This window comes from Cervus elaphus, chromosome 21, assembly GCF_910594005.1.
Source record: "Cervus elaphus chromosome 21, mCerEla1.1, whole genome shotgun sequence".
In the NCBI taxonomy this organism is placed as follows: domain Eukaryota; kingdom Metazoa; phylum Chordata; class Mammalia; order Artiodactyla; family Cervidae; genus Cervus; species Cervus elaphus.
The window spans coordinates 26,877,408-26,896,964 of NC_057835.1; the positions used below are offsets into that span (position 1 = coordinate 26,877,408).

The 19,557-nt window shown below is 43.1% G+C and overlaps 1 protein-coding gene across 4 annotated transcripts in view; it reads left to right on the forward strand.

The window, feature by feature from the left end:
* LYN (LYN proto-oncogene, Src family tyrosine kinase) overlaps positions 1-19,557 on the forward strand; it is a 107,522-nt gene that overhangs the window by 29,367 nt on the left and 58,598 nt on the right. The window contains exon 1 of one of the 4 annotated variants that reach the window (XM_043879879.1): positions 5,504-5,909. The exons of 2 other annotated variants lie outside the window; for them this stretch is intronic. The gene's annotated coding sequence lies outside the window, so the exon portion shown is untranslated. Of the gene's footprint in view, positions 1-5,503; positions 5,910-19,557 lie in introns of those variants that run through there. One more of the 4 variants, XM_043879881.1, reaches the window with a different exon arrangement.

Consider the following 19,557-nt stretch of genomic DNA (forward strand, 5'->3'; position numbering starts at 1 on the left):
CTCCATGGACTATAGCCCGCCTGCCAGGCTCATCTGTCCGTGGGATTTTCCAGGCAAGAATACTGGACTGGGTTTCCATTCCCTTCTCCAGAGGATTTTCCCAACCCAGGGATTGAACCTGTGTCTCCTGCATTGGCAGATGGATTCTTTACCACTGTGCCACGTGGGAAGCCAGATGGGTTTGTGAATTAAATGTAAAAGACCCATTTTATAGTAACACACATTAACCCGGGGTTGATGACTGAGGCTGTGCTTCGTCTTGAAGCCTCATCTGTTATCTGCTCTTCCTTTTGGAAGATGTCTTCTCATTTCAGTTTCCATGGCACTGCATTGCAGTGGTCCAAGATCTCTGAATTCTAGAACTGGTTGCTGCCTGCGTTGCACTGCAGCCCTTACTGTCCTTTGCCCGATCTTCTGTGATTTTGTTCTGCAGTTCTGGACAGGGACTGGTTAGAAACACCAACCCCCTGCCCTCTACCCCCAGAGAACCAGCCCCTCTCGGGGTGGAACCAGCAGTCTGGGTCTGAGAGAACCTCCAGCGATTCTTACACCTGCGGTAAGGTCCAGAACCACTGATTCACTAGCACAGTCTCCTTGTTTTACCGACAAGACAGTGATGCCCCAGGTCCAGCTGGGGAGTGGTGTTTGTAACCCATTTCCCAGGAGATGCTGAAGTAGCTGGTCTAGATGACTTCTTAAGTCTCCCCAGCTCAGAAATGTTGACTCTGTTGTCTGTAAAGTGTTGGGGGTGGGGGATGGGGTGGGGGGACTTGTCACGTTTCTTAAGTAGATGTTTCTATCTGCCAGTTTCTGCCCTCAGAGGTGTATTCTGTAATCACTCCTTCCGTCTGCCCTCTGCCAAGCTCACCCCTGTGGTCCTGTTTTTCTGTCCCAACAGCTCACCCCACCTGCTAAGAAACCCTCTACCTATCAGCATCTAAGGGCCGGTCTTACCCATCCACAGAGGGCAGCTGTTCTGGGTGGGTGATGGGGCACAGTGGTCCTCAGTTGCACTGCATGCTCTCAGGTGTGGACTCTTGGGGTTTTGGGGGCAAGTGGTGCTGACCTGAGAGCAAGCAAGTCAACTCGGGCTCCAAGGTTTACTGTCTCTGTCACCTTGCAGGAGTTACTTTACCTGCCAAAGCCTCAAGTTTCTCATCTGTTAAATGGAGATAATATTATATCTGAAAGACTGTTCTAAGCATTGACTGAAACAATCCATGTAAAGAACTTGACACAGTACCAAGTACACAGTAAGAGTTCCATAGACATTGGCTTTGAAACCAGTAAATTGGAACTGATGAGGTTGTGTTTCCCATGGTGCGCTGTTATCTCATTTAAAAATAGTGCTTCTCACTCTGTTCAGTGTTGTGTGGCAGCCTGGATGGGACAGGGGTTCAGGTGAGTTCAGATGGTTCAGGGAAGAATGTGAAAGTCACTCAGTCATGTCCGACTCTTTGCGACCCGTGGACTGTACAGTCTGTGGAATTCTCCAGGCCAGAATACTGGAGTGGGTAGCCCTTCCCTTCTCTAGAGACTCTTCCCAACTCAGGAATTGAACCCAGGTCTCCCACATTGCAGGCGGATTCTTTACCAGCTGAGCCACCAGGGAAGCCCAGGGAAGAATGGATACCTGTATATGTATGACTAAGTCTCTTCACTGTTCCCCTGAAACTATCACAACACTATTAATCGGCTATTTGTCATTCAGTCGCCAAGTTGTGTCCAACTCTTTGCGACCCCACGGACTGCAGCACACCAGGCTTCCCTGTGCTTCACTATCTCCCGGAGTTTGCTCAAACTCATGTCCATTGAATCAGTAATGCCATCCAATCATCTCGTCCTCTGTAGTCCCCTTCTCCTGCCTTCAATCTTTCCTAGCATTTGGGTCTTTTCCAATGAGTCAGCTCTTCACATCAGGTAGTCAAAGTATTGGAGCTTCAGCTTCAGCATCAGTCCTGCCAGTGAATATTCAGGGCTATACTCCAATATAAAATAAAAAGTTAAAAAATAATAAAAAATAAAAATAGTGCTTTTCAGGCTAAATTTTGTGCTTCTCCTAGACTTTGTCAGATTACTGGGGGTAATTTTGAAAGGTTTATGCCTTATTTCCAGACCTGACGCCAGTCTGGGAGGTTGTGTGCAGGGTACAGATCCCAGAGCAGTGGAGATGGTTCCGCTGGAACAGGGGTTCTAGGTGGGTGTCCTGCCTTTGATGCTGATTCCTGAGCACCAGATGTGAAGGAAGGTGTAAACCCCTCACCATGTCCTGCATGTCACGACGCCCCACCCCTGAGGGACAAGCGCACACTGACCTAGAGGTGTGGGGATGGTAACATTGTGTGTGTGTGTGTGTGTGTGCGTGTGTGTGTGTGTGTGTGTGTGTGTGTGCAGGCATGCTGTGCTTGGTTGCTCAGTTGTGTCTGACTCTTTGTGACCCCATGGACTGTAGCCCCCCCGGATCCTCTGTCCATGGGGATTCTCCCGGCAAGAATACTGGAGTGGGTTGCTATGCCCTCCTCCAGGGGATCTTTCCAACCCAGGGATCCAACCCAGGTTTCCTGCATTGCAGACAGATTCTTTACTGTCTGAGCCCCCAAGGGAAGCCCGTGTGTGTGTATACAGACAGAAAAATAAAAGACCAGGTTTCTGTTCATTTGGAATGATGACGGGCTTCCCAGATGACTCAGTGGTAAAGAACCCGCCTGTCAGTGCAGGAAAACAGGTTTGATCCCTGGGTGAGAGAGATCCCCTGGAGGAGGAAATGACATCCCACTCCAGTATTCTTGCTGGGATAATCCCATAAGAGAGGAGCCTGGTAGGCTACAGTCCATGGGGTCGCAAAGGGGCAGACATGACTGAAGCGACTGATTATGCTGAGATCAGCAAGAGTCATTCTTTTGCAATTGTTCTTCAAACATTTTTACACACCGGATACGCTAATGATATTGTGTCCAACTTATTGAGAGAGTGAAGGTGGGGGAGCTGGTGATATGAACTGAAGAAAGAAGGGAAGAAAAGAGTGCTCCTTGAGGGGAGACCCATGTCTGGAAGGTGTCTGCAGCTCCTGTGACTCTTAGGGTAGATTCAACAAGTGACAGTGAACCCAGCTGCATGGAATTTGAGCTGGAAAAGATGGACATTTGGTTTGACCCACGAGTACTGTGAATGAGGAGACAGTGGATGTCTAGACCAGATAAAGGAATAGTGCATCCGGGATCCTCAGTGGTAGTCACTGTACTCAGTTTCCCCCAGATTCCCTGACTGGAATTTGTCAGCTGCGGCTCCACAAATAAGATGAGTCTAAACTAGATAACCTGTGGCATTAGTAGTTCTTTGGGTTTCCATGGAAACCTGCTCTGGCCACAGCGTAAGCGGAAAGGAGGAAATATTGGAAGGAAGCTGAGGTCTTACACAAAACTGCCCTGAGCTGAAGGAAGGGCTGAGTAAGCGAGTCTGCGGTGCTCAAGACAAGGGCATCTCGAGACCTCCCACTTCGGATGCTGGGCAGCCCAGCCCTCTGCCCACTCCGTCTCTGATCCACATGTGGGACTCAGTGGTTCTGTTCCCTTCCATAGGGTCCTCACCGTGAACATGTTCTCACCCAGACCTTGCTCACCAACCGTCCCATCCCTCACCTCCTGTTACCCTGCTTTTTCTGCATCACACTCACCACCACCTACAAGTCTTAGACTTGGAGACTCCCCTGGAGGTCCAGTAATTAAGATTCCGCCTTCCAATGCAAGGGGTTCGGGTTCCGTCCCGAGTGGGATAAGTCAGATCCCTCATGGCCTTGGGGCCAAAAAACCAAAACGTGAAACAGAAGCAATATTGTAACAAATTCAATGAAGACTTCAAAAATGGTGTGCATCCAGAAAATCTTTTTAAAAAAGGAATGATTAAAAAGTTTTAGAGTTACTTGTTCACCTGTGGAGATTTAAAATTACCGACGCCCAGGCCTGACCCTCAGAGATCCTGATTGGAGTGGTCTGGAGTAGAACCGGAGCTTGGGTGCTTTCCCTAAAAGCCCCATGATATCCAATGCCTAGCTCAGCTTAAGAATCAAGGCCTAAGTGGGCCTTACACATACACTACTATGTGTAAAATAAACAACAAGAACCTGCTCTATAGCCCAGGGAACTCCTCTCAGTGTTCTGTGGTGACAAAGTGAGGATGTGTGCACACGTGTGGCTGAGTCCCTTTGCTGTGCAGCAACTAACACAACAGTGTAAAGCAACTAGACTCCAATAATAATAATAATAAAAGAGCTGTGGCCTAATAAACACATTGGTAGACCAAACACAGAACGTGCTGCTGCCACCAGCACAGCTGAAAATACGCTTAAAAGAATTGAGTGACACTTATGGTTGATGAGGGGAAGGGGTAGGTAGGTAGGTAGTTTGGGATGGACATGTACAAATCAGTATATTTAAAATGGATAACCAACAAGGACCTAACATACCACACAAGGGATTCTGCTCAGTGTTATGTGGCAGCGTGGATGGGAGGGGAGTTTGGGGGAGAATGGATACATTATATGTATGGCTGAGTCCCTTCGCTGTCCACTTGAGTCGATCACAGTATTGTTAATCAGCTATACTCCAATACAAAATAAAAAGTTTCTTTTCAAAAAAAGAATTGAGCGACACATGTAGAAAGGATTCTTTGGGAAGAATCAGGCAGTTGTGAGTAAGCACACATAAGTGATGTTGACAAGAGCCCTCCCAAAGTAGGTGCCCTGGGGGTAGGGGACAGTGGCCCCGGTTTCCCAGTAAGTCCACGGAGATGGGGGAAGTAAATGACTTCCCAAGGTCGACCAGTAGCTCAGCAGTCATACATTCAATCTGCATCTACACCTCTCTGATCCTGAGTGACACTCTTTTCTCCATGGTTCCCTTGTGGGGCCACATGGGGGCTGTGGGTGAGGCCCCCTACTCCCTTGCCTGGAGGTTAAAACCAGGGGAGCTGATGGCACAAGGAAGGATTGTTGAAGATTTGGCTGTGTTACTAAGGGAGGGCACATTTTTAGCAAAAACCAGAGGCGAGAAGGAGAACCTCAATTACTGCAAGAAAAGCAGAAGTCGCTGGGCGTTCAGGGCTAATGAACGGAAATGTGAGGGATCTAAGTGTGAGAGTCTGAACCTAAAAGCAGTTTGGTTAAAAGCAGAGAAAGAAATAGAGGCAGGGAGAAAAGAAAGAGTGGGTTTTGTCTCCTTAGGGAATTGAGATGTTATTCAGTGGTTGCACTTTTAGCGTTTTGGTGAGAGGGGCAAACAGAAATATGAATGATCTGTTAATGTTGTACTTTTCATCCAAATAGTGGCATGAAAGAGTCTTCCCTGGGGAGAACAGAAAGCCCCCCTGTGTCGGGATGGTTTGGAAACGGGTTGCTTTTTACCAGGAGGGATGGACCACGGGACTGCGGGTTCTTACAGAAAAAAATCTGTAATCCTTTTGGGTTTAACCATTAGGCAAATTGAGCTTCCTGGTTTCAGAAAGAGAAAACAGACCCGTGGGAACAAGAAACTTCCTCCTCCTGGGGCTACTTGAAAGGCCTGCTGTGCCCGTCTGAGTCTCCTGCTCAGCGTGAGGCTGGCTGGAGGGCTTCCCGGAGGTGGAGGGGTGATGGGCAGAGAACGGCCGCGTTGCAAGAGGAACTCCGGACATGGTGGCTGAGGCTGCAGGCTTGGGCCTTGGGGTCTGAAGCACCTAAGCTGCCTTTTCATTCGATGTAAACCTGGGGAGTGAAGGACCGGGGGACTGAATCGTGTCCCCGCTGTTTGCCCCTTAGTCCTCTGGGTCCTTCAGCCAACCACACTTGGAGGCCAAAAATAGAATTCTTCAGGCTTTTACTCTCTTGGTGACAAAATCAGAGAAGAGACCCAAAGCCAGTTGAAAAAGAAAGACCTGTAAGTACAGAGCTCGTTTGTCTGCCAGATGGGTGAGTGGGGGCTGTAAGACAGTGAGAGGCTTGAGCAGTTCAGTGAGGGGAGCCCCCTGTGAGTGGGGAGGGTTCTGTAATCTGGCCCACTTCCATCTCAGGGAAGGGAACAAAAGTCTGGGATGGGGCTGAAGGTGAGGTGCCTTAGAGGCCTGTCTGCGGTGCTGTGCAAACTGTAACGCTTTAGTTGGTGAAACCCACACTTGTAAAGGCTCCCTAGTGATTTTTATTTAGCAGTTTTGTTTGTGCCAAAGGTCCCATGAACCTTTCTTCTCTATAATCTGGCTCTCCCTGTTTGGGGGGATGGGAAGGGAAAATGGGAAGTAATGCATTGTTTACTGTTTTGAGGTGGAGGGATTAACATATGCTGTTGTATTTAATCCTCACAATAACCCTTGGAGGAGTAGTGTTATCTGCATGGTACAGATGAGTAGGATGAAGTTCAATTAAGTAACTGGCTGACGTTTTTATGGCTCTTAATAAATACAGGAGTCAGATTGGACCCAAATTTCCTCATCCTAAAGCCCTTGGCGCCTTCATTTGGGAGAAATAACTGAGTCGAGATTTCAGCCCAGATGGTTTGAATGGCCACAGGCTGAGTGAATAGGTGGCTGCCATGGTCTAGATTTGCCTGAAACTAAAACAATTTGGGGAACTAACATTTGTAGATCATCTATTATAAACCAGATAGATTGTGGCTAATAAAAATAATGGGATCTACCTACAGAATTGCTTCTAACTGCAAACTACTGTATCTGTTTGGTTCAGTCACTCAGTTGAGTCTGACTCTTTGCAACCCTATGGACTGCAGCACGCCAGGCCTCCCTGTCCATCATCAACTCCCGGAGTTGACTCAAACTCATGTCTATTGAGTCGATGATGCCATCCAAGCATCTCATCCTCTGTCGTCCCCTTCTCCTCCCGCCTTCAGTCTTTCCCAGCATAGTCCGTGGAATTTCTAAGTTCAGCTTCAATTCAATGGAGGTGTTTTGCTGTGTCATGGTGACCAGGTCAGGGGACTGTGTGTGTCTCAGTGGTGGAAGCAGGGTGGTGTACAAGGAGGCTGAGCGGATAGTATGTCAAGGAGTTTACAGTCTCCATGGAGGAGACAGACGCAGACACATTAACAGCAGCTGATGCAGGAGTTACAGACCCACATAAAACAGGACCGTTGGTGGTGTCCTGGGGCTTGCGGCTACATCCCAAATCGATTATGGAGAGAAGTGGTCAGGGAGAGAAGGATGTAGGCAAGACTCAGTCTGAATTAGGCTTTGGAGAATCCTAATTGGGATTGGCCTACATGGGGAGGCAGAATGGCGCTACCATGTCAGTAAATGCAAGTTTCTGTCTTTGTCACACTGAGCGGCAAGACAGACTGGAGCCAGGCTGTGAGGAGCTGTGTGGGGCCAGCTGAACACTTGCAGTTTTCTCCTGTTGACAGTACTAGAGATGTTGGTAGCAGAATTTGAGATGATGGTATGGTAGTAATAATGGTGTCTTAACACTTCCTGAGCATTTATTCTACTGTGTCCTCCGTGCCATGATGAATATGTATGAGAATTTCCAAGTGCCAAGCTCTGTTCTCCAGACTGGCAGTCCAACGGGGTACAGACCTGACAAAAATCCCGGCTCTCACAGGGCTTGCCGTTCATCGAAGATGGACAAGGCAGATGCTAAAATAGATCCTGTAAGCTAAATTTGTGTGATCGTGCCATGGAGAAATGTGAATACAGAGTGGTGGGCAAGGAGTGGGTGAATGAGAGCACATCTCAGTTTTGAAGCTTGCCTCTGAGTAAAGGTAGAATTCATTCATTTAATCAGGTGAAGAGTAGAGGTGGGTCTGATGGATCCTGAATGTAAATGAAAAGATGAGATGATAATTCACAAATTTGAGCCCAGAGTAGGGAAAAGCCTGATGCCACAGAGACTGGCCAGGAGGCAACCACACTACCCAGAATAGTCACATCTAAAGTGGACCTTTTAGTCATTAGTATCATGTAAGGTTTAGTAAGGGGCATCCCCAGTGACTCAACGGGTAAAGAATCCGCCTGAAATAAGACCCAGAGGAGACGTGGGTTCAATCTCTGGGTCTGGAAGATTCCCTGGAGAAGGAAATGGCAACCCACTCCAGTATTCTTGCCTGGAGAATCCCGTGGACAGAGGCGTCTGGCAGGCACCAAGAGTGGGGTCGCAAAGAGTGGGCCACGACTGAGCGGCTGAGCATGCACACAGAGTTTAGTAGAGAAAGAAGACTAATGTAGGGGAAAACCGTCAGAATGACGCTATTGGCCTTGTCCGTGCCTTTCCCTAAGCTTAGAAACCCAGCGAGGTTACCCGGAAAGTGACAAGGGCCCAATGGAGAATAAAATGGGACTGCAGAGATGACAGAGGTTTTGATCCTGGGTGACGAGGATGGTGGGGAAAATGAGAGATTTGCCCTACGAGTAATGGAAATTCAACAGAATAGCCATCATGCTGTTTAATTGATTTAGAATTTTCTGGAAGTGACGACAGGGCATCCGGTCCAGCATCAGTACTCCCTGAGAATCAGTGTTTTCTGCTCAGAGCACAGTGGGCAGCCTGGAAGGTGACGGGGTGGGTTTCCAGCGCCAGCACCCCAGCCCCCTCCCCCCACGTGCACCTGCCGGGGCCCCACCCTCCACCCTCTTTCAGCCTGGCTGCTTCAGCTGACAGCACCCACCTGCTGCATCTTCCCCCTCCTGCTGCTGCTCACTGTGTAAAGTTACAGATTCACAGGGCCCCAGCCCCCTCGGTTCACAACCCGCTGAGGGTCTCAGTAAGTTTTTCACAGCAATCTTAGAGCAGAACACCAGAGCCCCATTCCCTAGGGAGTCAGGTCCAAACCACTTCACACACATTTGTTATCACAACTCAGTACCATTTTGAAAAATAATCATGGTGCTAGCAGTAAAGAACCCGCCTGCCAATGCGGGAGACATAAGAGATGCAGGTTTGATCCCTGGGTCAGGAAGATCCCCTGGAGGAGGGCGTGGCAACCCACTCCAGTATTCTTGCCTAGAGAATCCCATGGACAGAGGAACCTGACAGGCTACAGTCCATGGGGTCACAAAGAGTCACGACTGAGCGACTAACACTTAGCCAATTAACAATGTTGGGATAGTTTCAGGTGGACAGCAGAGGGACTCAGCCATACATAGACGTGTATCCGTCTCCCCAACGCCCCTCCCCATCCAGGCTGCTGCATGACATTGAGCAGAATTCCTGTGCGGTACCGGTCCTGGTTGGTTATCCATTTTAAATAAAAAGATCATACTTCTATGAAAGTAAAGCAGTGTCGCTTGTCGTAGACATTTTGGCAGTGGAGAGGGAGAAAAATAAAAACTGACCATAGAAGTGTGAAAGTGTTTTTATTTTAATTTTGATTTAAAGAAAAATTTTTCTAAAGTTTATTTTATTGTATTAATAATAACCAAGTGTTTTCCACTTGTAATTTTAAAACCCATCACATATAATAACGCTGTATTGATTCTCTCCCCCTCCCGTTCTGATTTCATTTGATTTGAATAGTTCTTTCCGGACTTGTTCCTACATATGTCATCATAACGTGGATTCAGTTTTAATCTGGCCTTGTTAAAATGTTATGTTATAAACATTGTTTTATTCAGTCACAGAGTTCTTTTAGCCATTCTTAAAAATGGATGCTTTGTCACTTTCAAGGAGATGTTGTCATTCTTGTTCAGTTGCTCAGTTGTGTCCGACTCTTTGCGACCCCATGGACTGCAGCACACCAGCCTTCCCTGTCCTTCACCATCTCCCAGAGTTTGCTCAGACTCATGTCCGTTGAGTCAATGATGCCATCCAACCATCTCATCCTCTGTCATCCCCTTCTCCTCCTGTCTTCCATCTTCCCCAGTATCAGGGTCTTTTCCAAGGAATCAGTTCTTCAAATCAGGTGGCCAAAGTATTGGCGTTTCAGTTTCAGCATCAGTCCTTCCAATGACTCTTCAGGACTGATTTCCTTTAGGATGGACTGGTTGGGTCTCCTTGCAGTCCAAGGGACTCTCAAGAGTCTTCTCCAGCACTACAGTTTAAAAACATTAATTCTTTGGCACTTAGGCTTCTTTATGGTCCAACTCACATCATTCAAGGAGATACTTGCACATCATTTAAAAACCAAAACAACTGAAACACTTTGAAACATCAGACGCTTACCTCTCCTTCCTAGCACCCACCATCCATTTTACTCACCAGATCCAACCACTTTCTTATCCTCAATTCCAATAGCTCTACGCTATGGTGGAGTCTCTTGAATGCTACCATATAGTTTAGGTGTCTGCTACCGTCCTATTTTTACTTAATCAACTTACTGAACTGTTGATTGACAGCAGTGGTTCTTCAGGATTGCTAATTTCTGATAAAATCCTGTTCATTATGCAAATATGTGTGTGTACTCAGGGCTGCCTCATCTGATGGTCTCTGTCTTTCTGTCTTTTTATGTCTAATTTAGTTGTATCTTTCGTTGATTGTAGATGGCTACAGGAATATCATTAGGAACATGACTTTAATAAACATTAGTAAACTTCTACCTCTTATCAGTTATTTTTCCAAGCTGTCATTGTAGAAGTTTGGGAATTCAATTAAGAGGATTTAACAAGATTTTATTGTATTTTACATAACGATGATTAAGGCAGAGCAGCCTGCCCTTGATCATTGCGATCTTTGCAAAGATTGGGTGCTAGGAAGGGACACGCTAGTAGCTGTGGACAACTTTTCTCAGCAGAAATATTTTAAGGTAATACAGTCATTTCAAAATTGAGGATACATTTTTCTAAAATATCAACTCAGAAGTATGTGGCTCCATGCCCATTCTGTCACAAATTTTAATCTATTCAATTTTTAAAAAATTAATACTTTATTTTTCGGGGTAGCTTCAGGTTTCCAGAAACATTTAGTGGAAAGTACAGAGGGTTTTCCATGTAGTACTCACCACCTTCTCAGTTTCCCCTAATTATTAACATCTTGCATAGTGTGGTGCATTTACTACAATGGATGAGCCAGTATTAATATTAATACATTGTGATGAATGCAGATCCACTGTTTTCATTGGGTTTACTCTTGGGGCTGTACCTTTTGTGGGTCTGACAAATGTGTAATGACATGTATCTACTATTACGGTGTCATACAGAATAGCTCAGTACCCACAAAATCTCCTGTGTTCCACCCATTCATTCCTTCCTCTCTCTGAACCACTGGCAACCACTGACCTTTTAACTGTTTCCATAGTTTTGCCTCTTCCAGAAATGTCATGGCGTTGGAATTATACATTATGTAGTTTTTTCATACTGGCTTTTTTTCATTTAGCAATGTGCATCTAAGTATCCTCCATGCCTTTTTATGACTTGATAGCTCATTTCCTTTTGTTGATAAATAATATTTTGTTGTCTGGTTGGACCACAGTGTGTTCCTCCAGTCGCCCACTGAAGGATATCTTAGTAGTGTCCAAGTCTTGGCAGTTATAAATAAAGCTGTTATAAACATCCATATGCATGTTTTGCTGTGAACTTAAGTTTTCAGTTCATTTGGATAAATAGCAAGTAGTAGAATTACTGAATCAGGTACTAAGGGTGTGTTTAGTTTTGTAAGAAATTGCCCAGCTGTTTTCTGAAGCGGCTACACCATTTTGATTCCCCAGCAGTGAATGGAAGGTCCTCTCCTTCTGCCTTTTGTCCAGACTTGGGTGGTGTCAGTGTTTGGATGTTTGTCTCTCTCGTAGGTGCATGGTGGTATCTCATTGTTTTCATCCACATCTCCCTCATGACATGATGTGGACCATCTTTCACAGGCTTAGTGGCCATCTTTCTGCCTTCTTTGGTGAGGTGTCTGTTCAGATCTCATACTCATTTTTCTATTGGGTTGTTTTTGTATTATTGATTTTTAAGAATTCTTGTGTATTTTTTTAGACACCAGTCCTTTATTTGTATTTTGCAAAGATCTGCCAGCTTGTGCTTGTCTTTTAATTTTCTTTTGCAGAGCAGAAGTTTTTAACTTTAATAAAGTCCAGCTTTATCAGTTTTTTTCTTCTATGGCTCATACTTTGGGTTTTTTTATTTAAAAAGTCATTGCCAAACTCATGGTCAGCTGGATTTTCTCCTATGTCATCTTCCAGGGGGTGTATAGTTTTACATTTTACACTTAGTTCTGTTATGCATTTTGAGTTAGTTTTTGTAAAAGATATAAGATCTGGATCTAGATTAACCTTTCCTTTTGCATTTGGGTGTCCAGTTTTTCCAGCACTACTTACTGAAAAGATTGTCATTTCTCCATTGAATTGCCATTGCTCCTTTGTAAAAGACAAATTGACTATTTCTGGGCTGTCTGTTCTGTTTACTATACTTTTATTTTTTTAAATTTTTATGCTATTCAGAATGGTGTTTCCACCATAATCTATACAGTTTTGTGCATACATTACTACAGTTTTTAGACTGTTTGTTGTAGTGTTTACTATACTTTTACAGTATATGTGTTTGGCTTTTTGCTGTTGTTGTTACCTTCAGTGGAAACAAAATCTATTAGTAGCTACTCTTGGCTTGACTTCTTTGAGCCTTAGTTCCTTCATAAGAGGGAGAGGTGATTATCATTCTTGACAGAGGACGAGATGGTTGGATGGCATCACTGACTTGATGGATATGAGTTTGAGCAAGCTCTGGGAGATGGTAAAGGACAGGGAAGGCTGGCCTGCTGCAGTTCATGGGATCGCAAAGAGTTGGATGTGACTGAACAACAACTGTTCTAGTTTTATCTCATGATACTAGTTTGTATTGTATTTAAGTATGGAGCCAGGGTGGTGATTTTCTCGTAGAAAGTTTCTGGGTCTAGTCCAACAAATGCCAGGTCTCTGTGTGTGTTTGTGAGTCTGTATCTGTGTGTGTAAGCAGAGTGGCAGGCATCTATTGGACAGAATTTTTGGCTATGAATGTCCTTTACATATTATAAAAGAATAGTAGACCTGCCTTTCTCTGATGAGTGACAAAGCATATTGTTCTGTCCCAGTCTGTGACAGAACATATCAATACGTAAGCTCATTACCAGTAATTGAAACATCAGATTTTCTGCCATGGGGGGACACTTGGAAATGTTGGAGACATTTTTGTTGTTCTATCTAGCCATGTGGAGCGGGCAGGGGTGTCACTGGAATGTCGTGGGTAGAAGCCAAAGATGCTGCTAATGACCTTACAATGCACTGGACAGAGCCTACAACATATAATTTTTTGGTTCAGAATGTCAATAGTACTGAGGCTGAGAAAGCCTGTTGCAGAGATGCAGACTTATTTATATCTGTGGGCATGTTTTCCTCTTGCTTTAGCCTCAAGAAAACCTGAAGTTCTGGAGATTTTTGGTCTGCATCTCACAATTGTGCAGACCACTTAAGATATGACCTTCAGCTTTGAGCTATATCTTGGGCTTAGTTTCACTTTTTCTCAATTTCATAATAATTTCTATTTTGTTACATCTATTTATGTAATCCTGACTTAAACTTTTTTTTAATTGGAGTACAGCCAGTTAACAAACAATGTCGTGGTAGTTTCAGGCGAACAGTGAAGGGACTCAGCCATTACTTACACATGTATCCATTCTCCCCCAAACTCCCCTCCCATCCAGGCTGCCACATGACATTGAGTAGAGTTCCCTCTGCTGTACAGTAAAACCTGACTAACTCTTAAAGTAGAATTTAAACATATCATTTTATATATTTCTAAAGAGAAGTGGCTGGACCACTGATTCTAAAATTCTGAGGCTGGAAATAAGGTTGATGTTCCATCTGCTTCTTGGTGGGTTGTGCATACAGAATTCAGACTCTGCTTTGAATTTCCTCTTCTGGTCCTTGAAATGACACGTTTTCCCTGTGATACCTAACTTTCCATTAGCTCATCTTGTTTTCATAGTGTTCCCTTTTACTGTGAGGAGAAGCGAAACCAAAAACCCCCACTTGTTTCAGCAATCCCCCGTGTCTTCCTCTGTGTGAAATTGCTCAACTAAGAGTTATGCAAATAGGATCAGCTTTGTGTACTCAATCCCGGGGACTGTCACCGGCATGTTTGGTGGGTTTGTTGTCACGAGAGAGTCAGGACCCTGGCCTCCTCTCGTATAGCTCAGCCCCCAGCCTCCGCCCAGCCTCACCCACTCCTTCCCCACCTCTTACCTCATTCCCGGCATGGATCTTGGCATGACCTTCCAACTGCCTTAGAATCAAAGAGAAGAAGGCTTGTAGGTATCCATGGAACCTACCTCTTGTGTCCACATGAGGAACTGAGTGCTTGTCGCCTCCTGAGATAGCCAGCAGGCGCTTTCTGTCCGTCCAGGGTATGCTGGTATGCGCCTCCTGGACACGGAGCCATTTTCCTGATATCTGTAACCATCTACATGATTGACATTTCATTTCCAAGTGATTTTAGCAAATGTAGATGGACGATGGCTCCGGTTGGAGTCTCCCCAGGTTCTTTCCTCCTACAGATTCTCTGGGTTTGAAGGACCTTAGGTTATGGGTTCAGATTCTCTTGTTTTTAAAATTTCCATCCATTTTTCTACAAGTTTATGTATGTGTGTGCATATTATATGTTATATATATACTTATATATACTAGAGACTTTGTATATGTATGTATAGTTTACAGAAAATAAAAACATCTTTTAAAATTTTAAATTAAGAGTAATTAAACACATGACCTAAGATTCTTCAAACTCTGATATGTGTTTTGTATACATATATATATCTGAATCGGAAATTATATATATGCCATATATATATACACACACACTCACGTAGGGCTTCCCAGCTGGCATTAGTGGTAAAGAACCAAATCTATGGCTGATTCATATCAATGTATGACAAAACCCACTGAAATATTGTGAAGTAATTAGCCTCCAACTAATAAAAAAAATAAAATAAAATAAATACTGAATAAAGCACTATATATAAAAAAAAAGAACCCGCCTGCCAATGCAGGAGACATAAGAGACACAGGTTCTGTCCCTAGGTCTTGAAAATCCCTTGGAGGAGGGCATAGTAATCCATTCCAGTATTATTGCCTAGAGAATCCCCATGGACAGAGGAACCTGGTGGGCTACAGTCCATGGGATCACAGAGTCAGACATGACTGAAGCAACTTAGCACACATGTACACATACATGTAAATATATATACATATATGATGAGAAGAAAAAGGCAAACCCCATAATACCTGCAAACTCATCATCTGTAGATGAACACTGTGATATTTTAGGATATTTCTTCCTAGATACTTTTCCTACCTGTTTATATCATTTCTCCTCACAAAAAAAATGGCATCTGGCTATATGTGTTGCTTTTTGACTTAAATATATTGTGAATATTTTTTTATGTCAACAGATATAATGTGCAATATTTTAATGACTACTAGTATTCTTTTTTGTTGAGGTATCATGTTCTAGACCAATTTTACAAAAGTCAGTTAGTTGCCTGAATGCCAATTTGATAAAGTTATCAAATGTTCCAATTTACCAGAAGACGTGCTTCTTTGAACTACTTGAATATTATTTCTATTTTTAAAGAAACTTTAGGCATTTTAATGTTCTCCTGCTAGTTCTTCAAATGGCATATCAACTCTGAGAGTTGTGCAATTAAAAACTTATAATTTTAAGTTTAAATTTAAATTTAGAAGGATCAGAAACTAATTGGAAGTGATCAAACATTCTCAACACAGGGACTTCCCTGGTGGTCCAGTGGCTAAGACTCCTCATTCCAGTGTAGGGGGCCTAGGTTTGATCCCTGGCTGGGAACTAGATCCCACATGCCACGACTAAAGATCCTGCATACCACAACTAAGACCTGGTGCAGCCAAATAAATAAATGAATATTTTTAAAAAAACATTCCCAACACATATGGTATGCTAAATGTCTGGATTCTAAGGATAAGTTAGGCTGCGTTGATCTGTCAGTTGTTTGTAAAATCAGTTGACATGAAAGGATTAGAAGAATCTTGAGATGTGGAAAGGAAGTGAGGGTGTATAGAGGAATGTGAGAAAGAAGCAGAAGACTTGAGCCTCAGACAAAGCAAAAAACATGCCACTATGTTCAAAGGAATTTTTAAAAATTAACTTGTCCTAAAAGTTAAGAAATGAAGTAGGAAACTACAGAAAAATCGTATCTCTTATTGTGTGTTAGTTGCTCAGTTGTGTCTGACTCTTTGAAACCCCATGGACTGCAGCCCGCCAGACTCCTCTGTCCATGGAGTTCTCCAGGCAAGAATACTGAAGTGGGTTGCCATTCCCTTCTCCAGGATATCTCCTATTACGCTTAAGCTAATTACTATTTCCAAAACTACATCCATAAATATTTCAATTTTAATCTCTAAAAGATAAAGAGTCACATTTTCGACATAAATTTAATACCATTATTAAACATAAAAATGATAATTCCTTATCATCAAATATTCAATAAGTGATCAAATTTCTCCAGTTATCTCATAATTATTCTTAATAATTTGGCTACCAGTTACTAGTAATCAAGGCTAATATGGTAACCCACTGCAGTATTCTTGACTGGAAAATCCCATGAACAGAGGAGCCTGGTAGGCTACAGTCCATGGAGTTGCAGAGTCGGAGACGACTGAACGACTGAGCATGCACGCACAAGGCTAATACAGTTCTAAGAAGACTCAACAATTCTTAGTTTCTAAAAATAGAACATTCTTTTAAAAAAGCATCATAGAAATCTTCAAAAGGTTTTTTTTTTCTTCAAAAGGTTCTAAAACAATTACATTGGATAAAAATTATTATACCCTTAAGCTATTGAATACTAATGCAAACCAGCAGTAAACCTAAGCTGTTCAAACATCACATCAAATATGAAATTATATACACTACACATAGAGTTAAAAGATAGAAAATTTGGTAAATTTATCATCTTGTAAGGTGAAAATCCTCAGAGAATTGGTTTTGGGTGAAATGAATTTCAAGAGCTAGTCTCCATTTATTTAACCAATGACCTGTTATCTGGCAAACAAGTCTGTTTTTCTTTTATTTTTTTAAATTGAAGTATAGTTAATTTACCATGTTGTGTTAGTTTCAGGTGTATAGCAAAGTGATTCAGTTATATATAGTTTTACACACACACACACACACACACACACACACACACACACACACACACACATGGGCTTCCCTGGTAGCTTAGCGGCAAAAAATCCACCTGCCAATGCAGAAGACACGGGTTCTATCCCTGGGTCAGGAAGATCCCCTGGAGATGGAAACCACAACCCACTCCAGTATTCTTGCCTGGGAAATCCCATGGACTGAGGAGCTTGATGGGCTGCAGTCCATGAGGTCGCAAAGAGTCAAACACAACTCAGCAACTAAATGACAATGACATATAACTATATAGTCTACATTTACATTCTTTTTCATTATAAGTTATTTCAAAATACTGAGCATAGTTCCCTATGCTATACAGTGGGTCCAGTTGATTATCTATTTTATACACAGTAGTGTGTATATATTACTCCCAAACTCCTAATTTGTCTCTCCATCACCTTTCTTCTTTGTTACCCATAAAGTTTGTTTTCTATGTCTGTCTTTTTCTGTTTTGTAAATAAGTTCATTTGTGTCATTTTTTAGATTACACATACGTGATATATGATATTTGTTTGTCTCTGCCTGGCTTACTTCACTTAGTATGATCATCTCTAGGTCCATTTATGTTGCTGTAAATGACATTGTTTCATACTTTTTATGGTTCAGTAATTTTCTATTATATATATAATATTCCATTTGCATATATATGGTGTATATATATATATGCACATATGTACCACATCTTCTTTATCAATTCGTCTGTTGATGGACACTTAGGTTTCTTCCATGTCAAACAAGTCTATTTCTGATTGGATGGTATTATAATACGAACAGTCTCACAATAAAAATCCCTTTCTTAAGAGCTTTGTGCAACTACCCGGTTATTTTCTTAGAAATCTCTTATTGCGAGAGGTGTGGGTGTTGTGTTGAGAAGTGGATACATTTTAAAGGCCCTTGATATATGCTGACATACTCTCTCGCTCCACGCCCACCAATTTCATTTCATGGTGAGGGAGATTAGAATCCTGAGACCAGCTTAGTCTTGTCCATAACTACAGGACCATCCAGGCCAGACCTGCAGCTAGACATCTGGGTTCCTAACTTCCCCACACCTTTTGTCACTTCTCCACTCTCCTCCAAGCAAGAGCTAGATTTCTCTTCCACTTTCTCTGTGCTGGACGCCAAACCTCCAGGTATTTGAACTTCATCTACCTCTGAAACTGTCTTGCATTTCTTTTCTAGACTCACTCTAATTAATGTAGTGTTAAAAACAGTACCAGGTTATTAAATTTCCAAAAATGCAGTTGATTTGCCGTCTTTCATATCTGACTGTTATTTCGAAAGATCTCTGGTGTCACAGGATAGGTTCACATTTTTATGCCACACATTCATGTTATAGTTCATTGCCCGATCCCCGGGTCTTCCTGAAGCTGCACCTGGGTCTTAAAGCACAAAATAAAGAAACGGTTTCAAACTGAATAAAGATATCAGCAAACATGAGGTAAATTAAAATGGATCAGATTTTTATTTCAAAGGCTTGAAGAAGAGTTAATGAAGAGGGAATCAGCCGTAATGCACTGGGTCTCTCATTTCAGCATGGAGGGGGGCTTTTTAAAATTAATTTTTTATTGATACACTTTTAGTATACTCATGGGTTGTAAAACCATCACCACTCTCTAATTCCGAAAACTGATGCATCTTCTGTGAAACAGTCTTGCACATTTTGCACACTTCAGTTCAACTGTGCACAAAAATAAAAAGGGAAAGAAAGGAAAAAGGAGGGAAAAGAAAATTTCACATTATCTAACTCTTCTCTCTCCAGCTCTCTGAGTAGCAGCAGGTGGGAAAACAACCTTAAGTTGACCAACTGGGGTCAAATCATTTCCATTTTAAACAGTCTGTTTTCCATCGTGACTCTACACCTTCAAGATAAGAGTTGTCCTTCTTGTTTCTTCTGCTCTCTTCCAAGATGTCAATAGGTGCACGTTTCTCTTGTGTTATTTGGGGAGAAAGAAGCTATCCCCTACCTCAACCAAATGTATGATATTAGTACACGTGGAAATGCCTATTGTTGTTCAGTCACTAAGTCAGTCCAACCCATGGACTGCAGCACACCAGGCTCCTCTGTCCATCTCTATCTCCCAGAATTTGCACAAACTCAGGTCCATTAAGTCAGTGATGCCATCCAACCATCTCATCCTCTGTCATCCCCTTCTCCTCCTGCCCTCAATCTTTCCCAGCATCAGGGTCTTTTCCAATGAGTCAGCTCTTCACATCAGGTGACCAAAGTATTGGGGCATCAGCATCAGTCCTTCCGATGAGTATTCAAGGTTGATTTCCTTTAGGATGGACTGGTTTGATCTCCTTGCAGTCCAAGGGACTCTCAAGAGCCTTCTCCAGCACCACAGTTCAAAAGCAATAATTCTTGGGCACTCAGCCTTCTTTATGGTCCAGCTTTCACATCTGTAGATGACTACTGGAAAAACCATAGCTGTGACTAAATGGACCTTTGTTCAAACAATAATG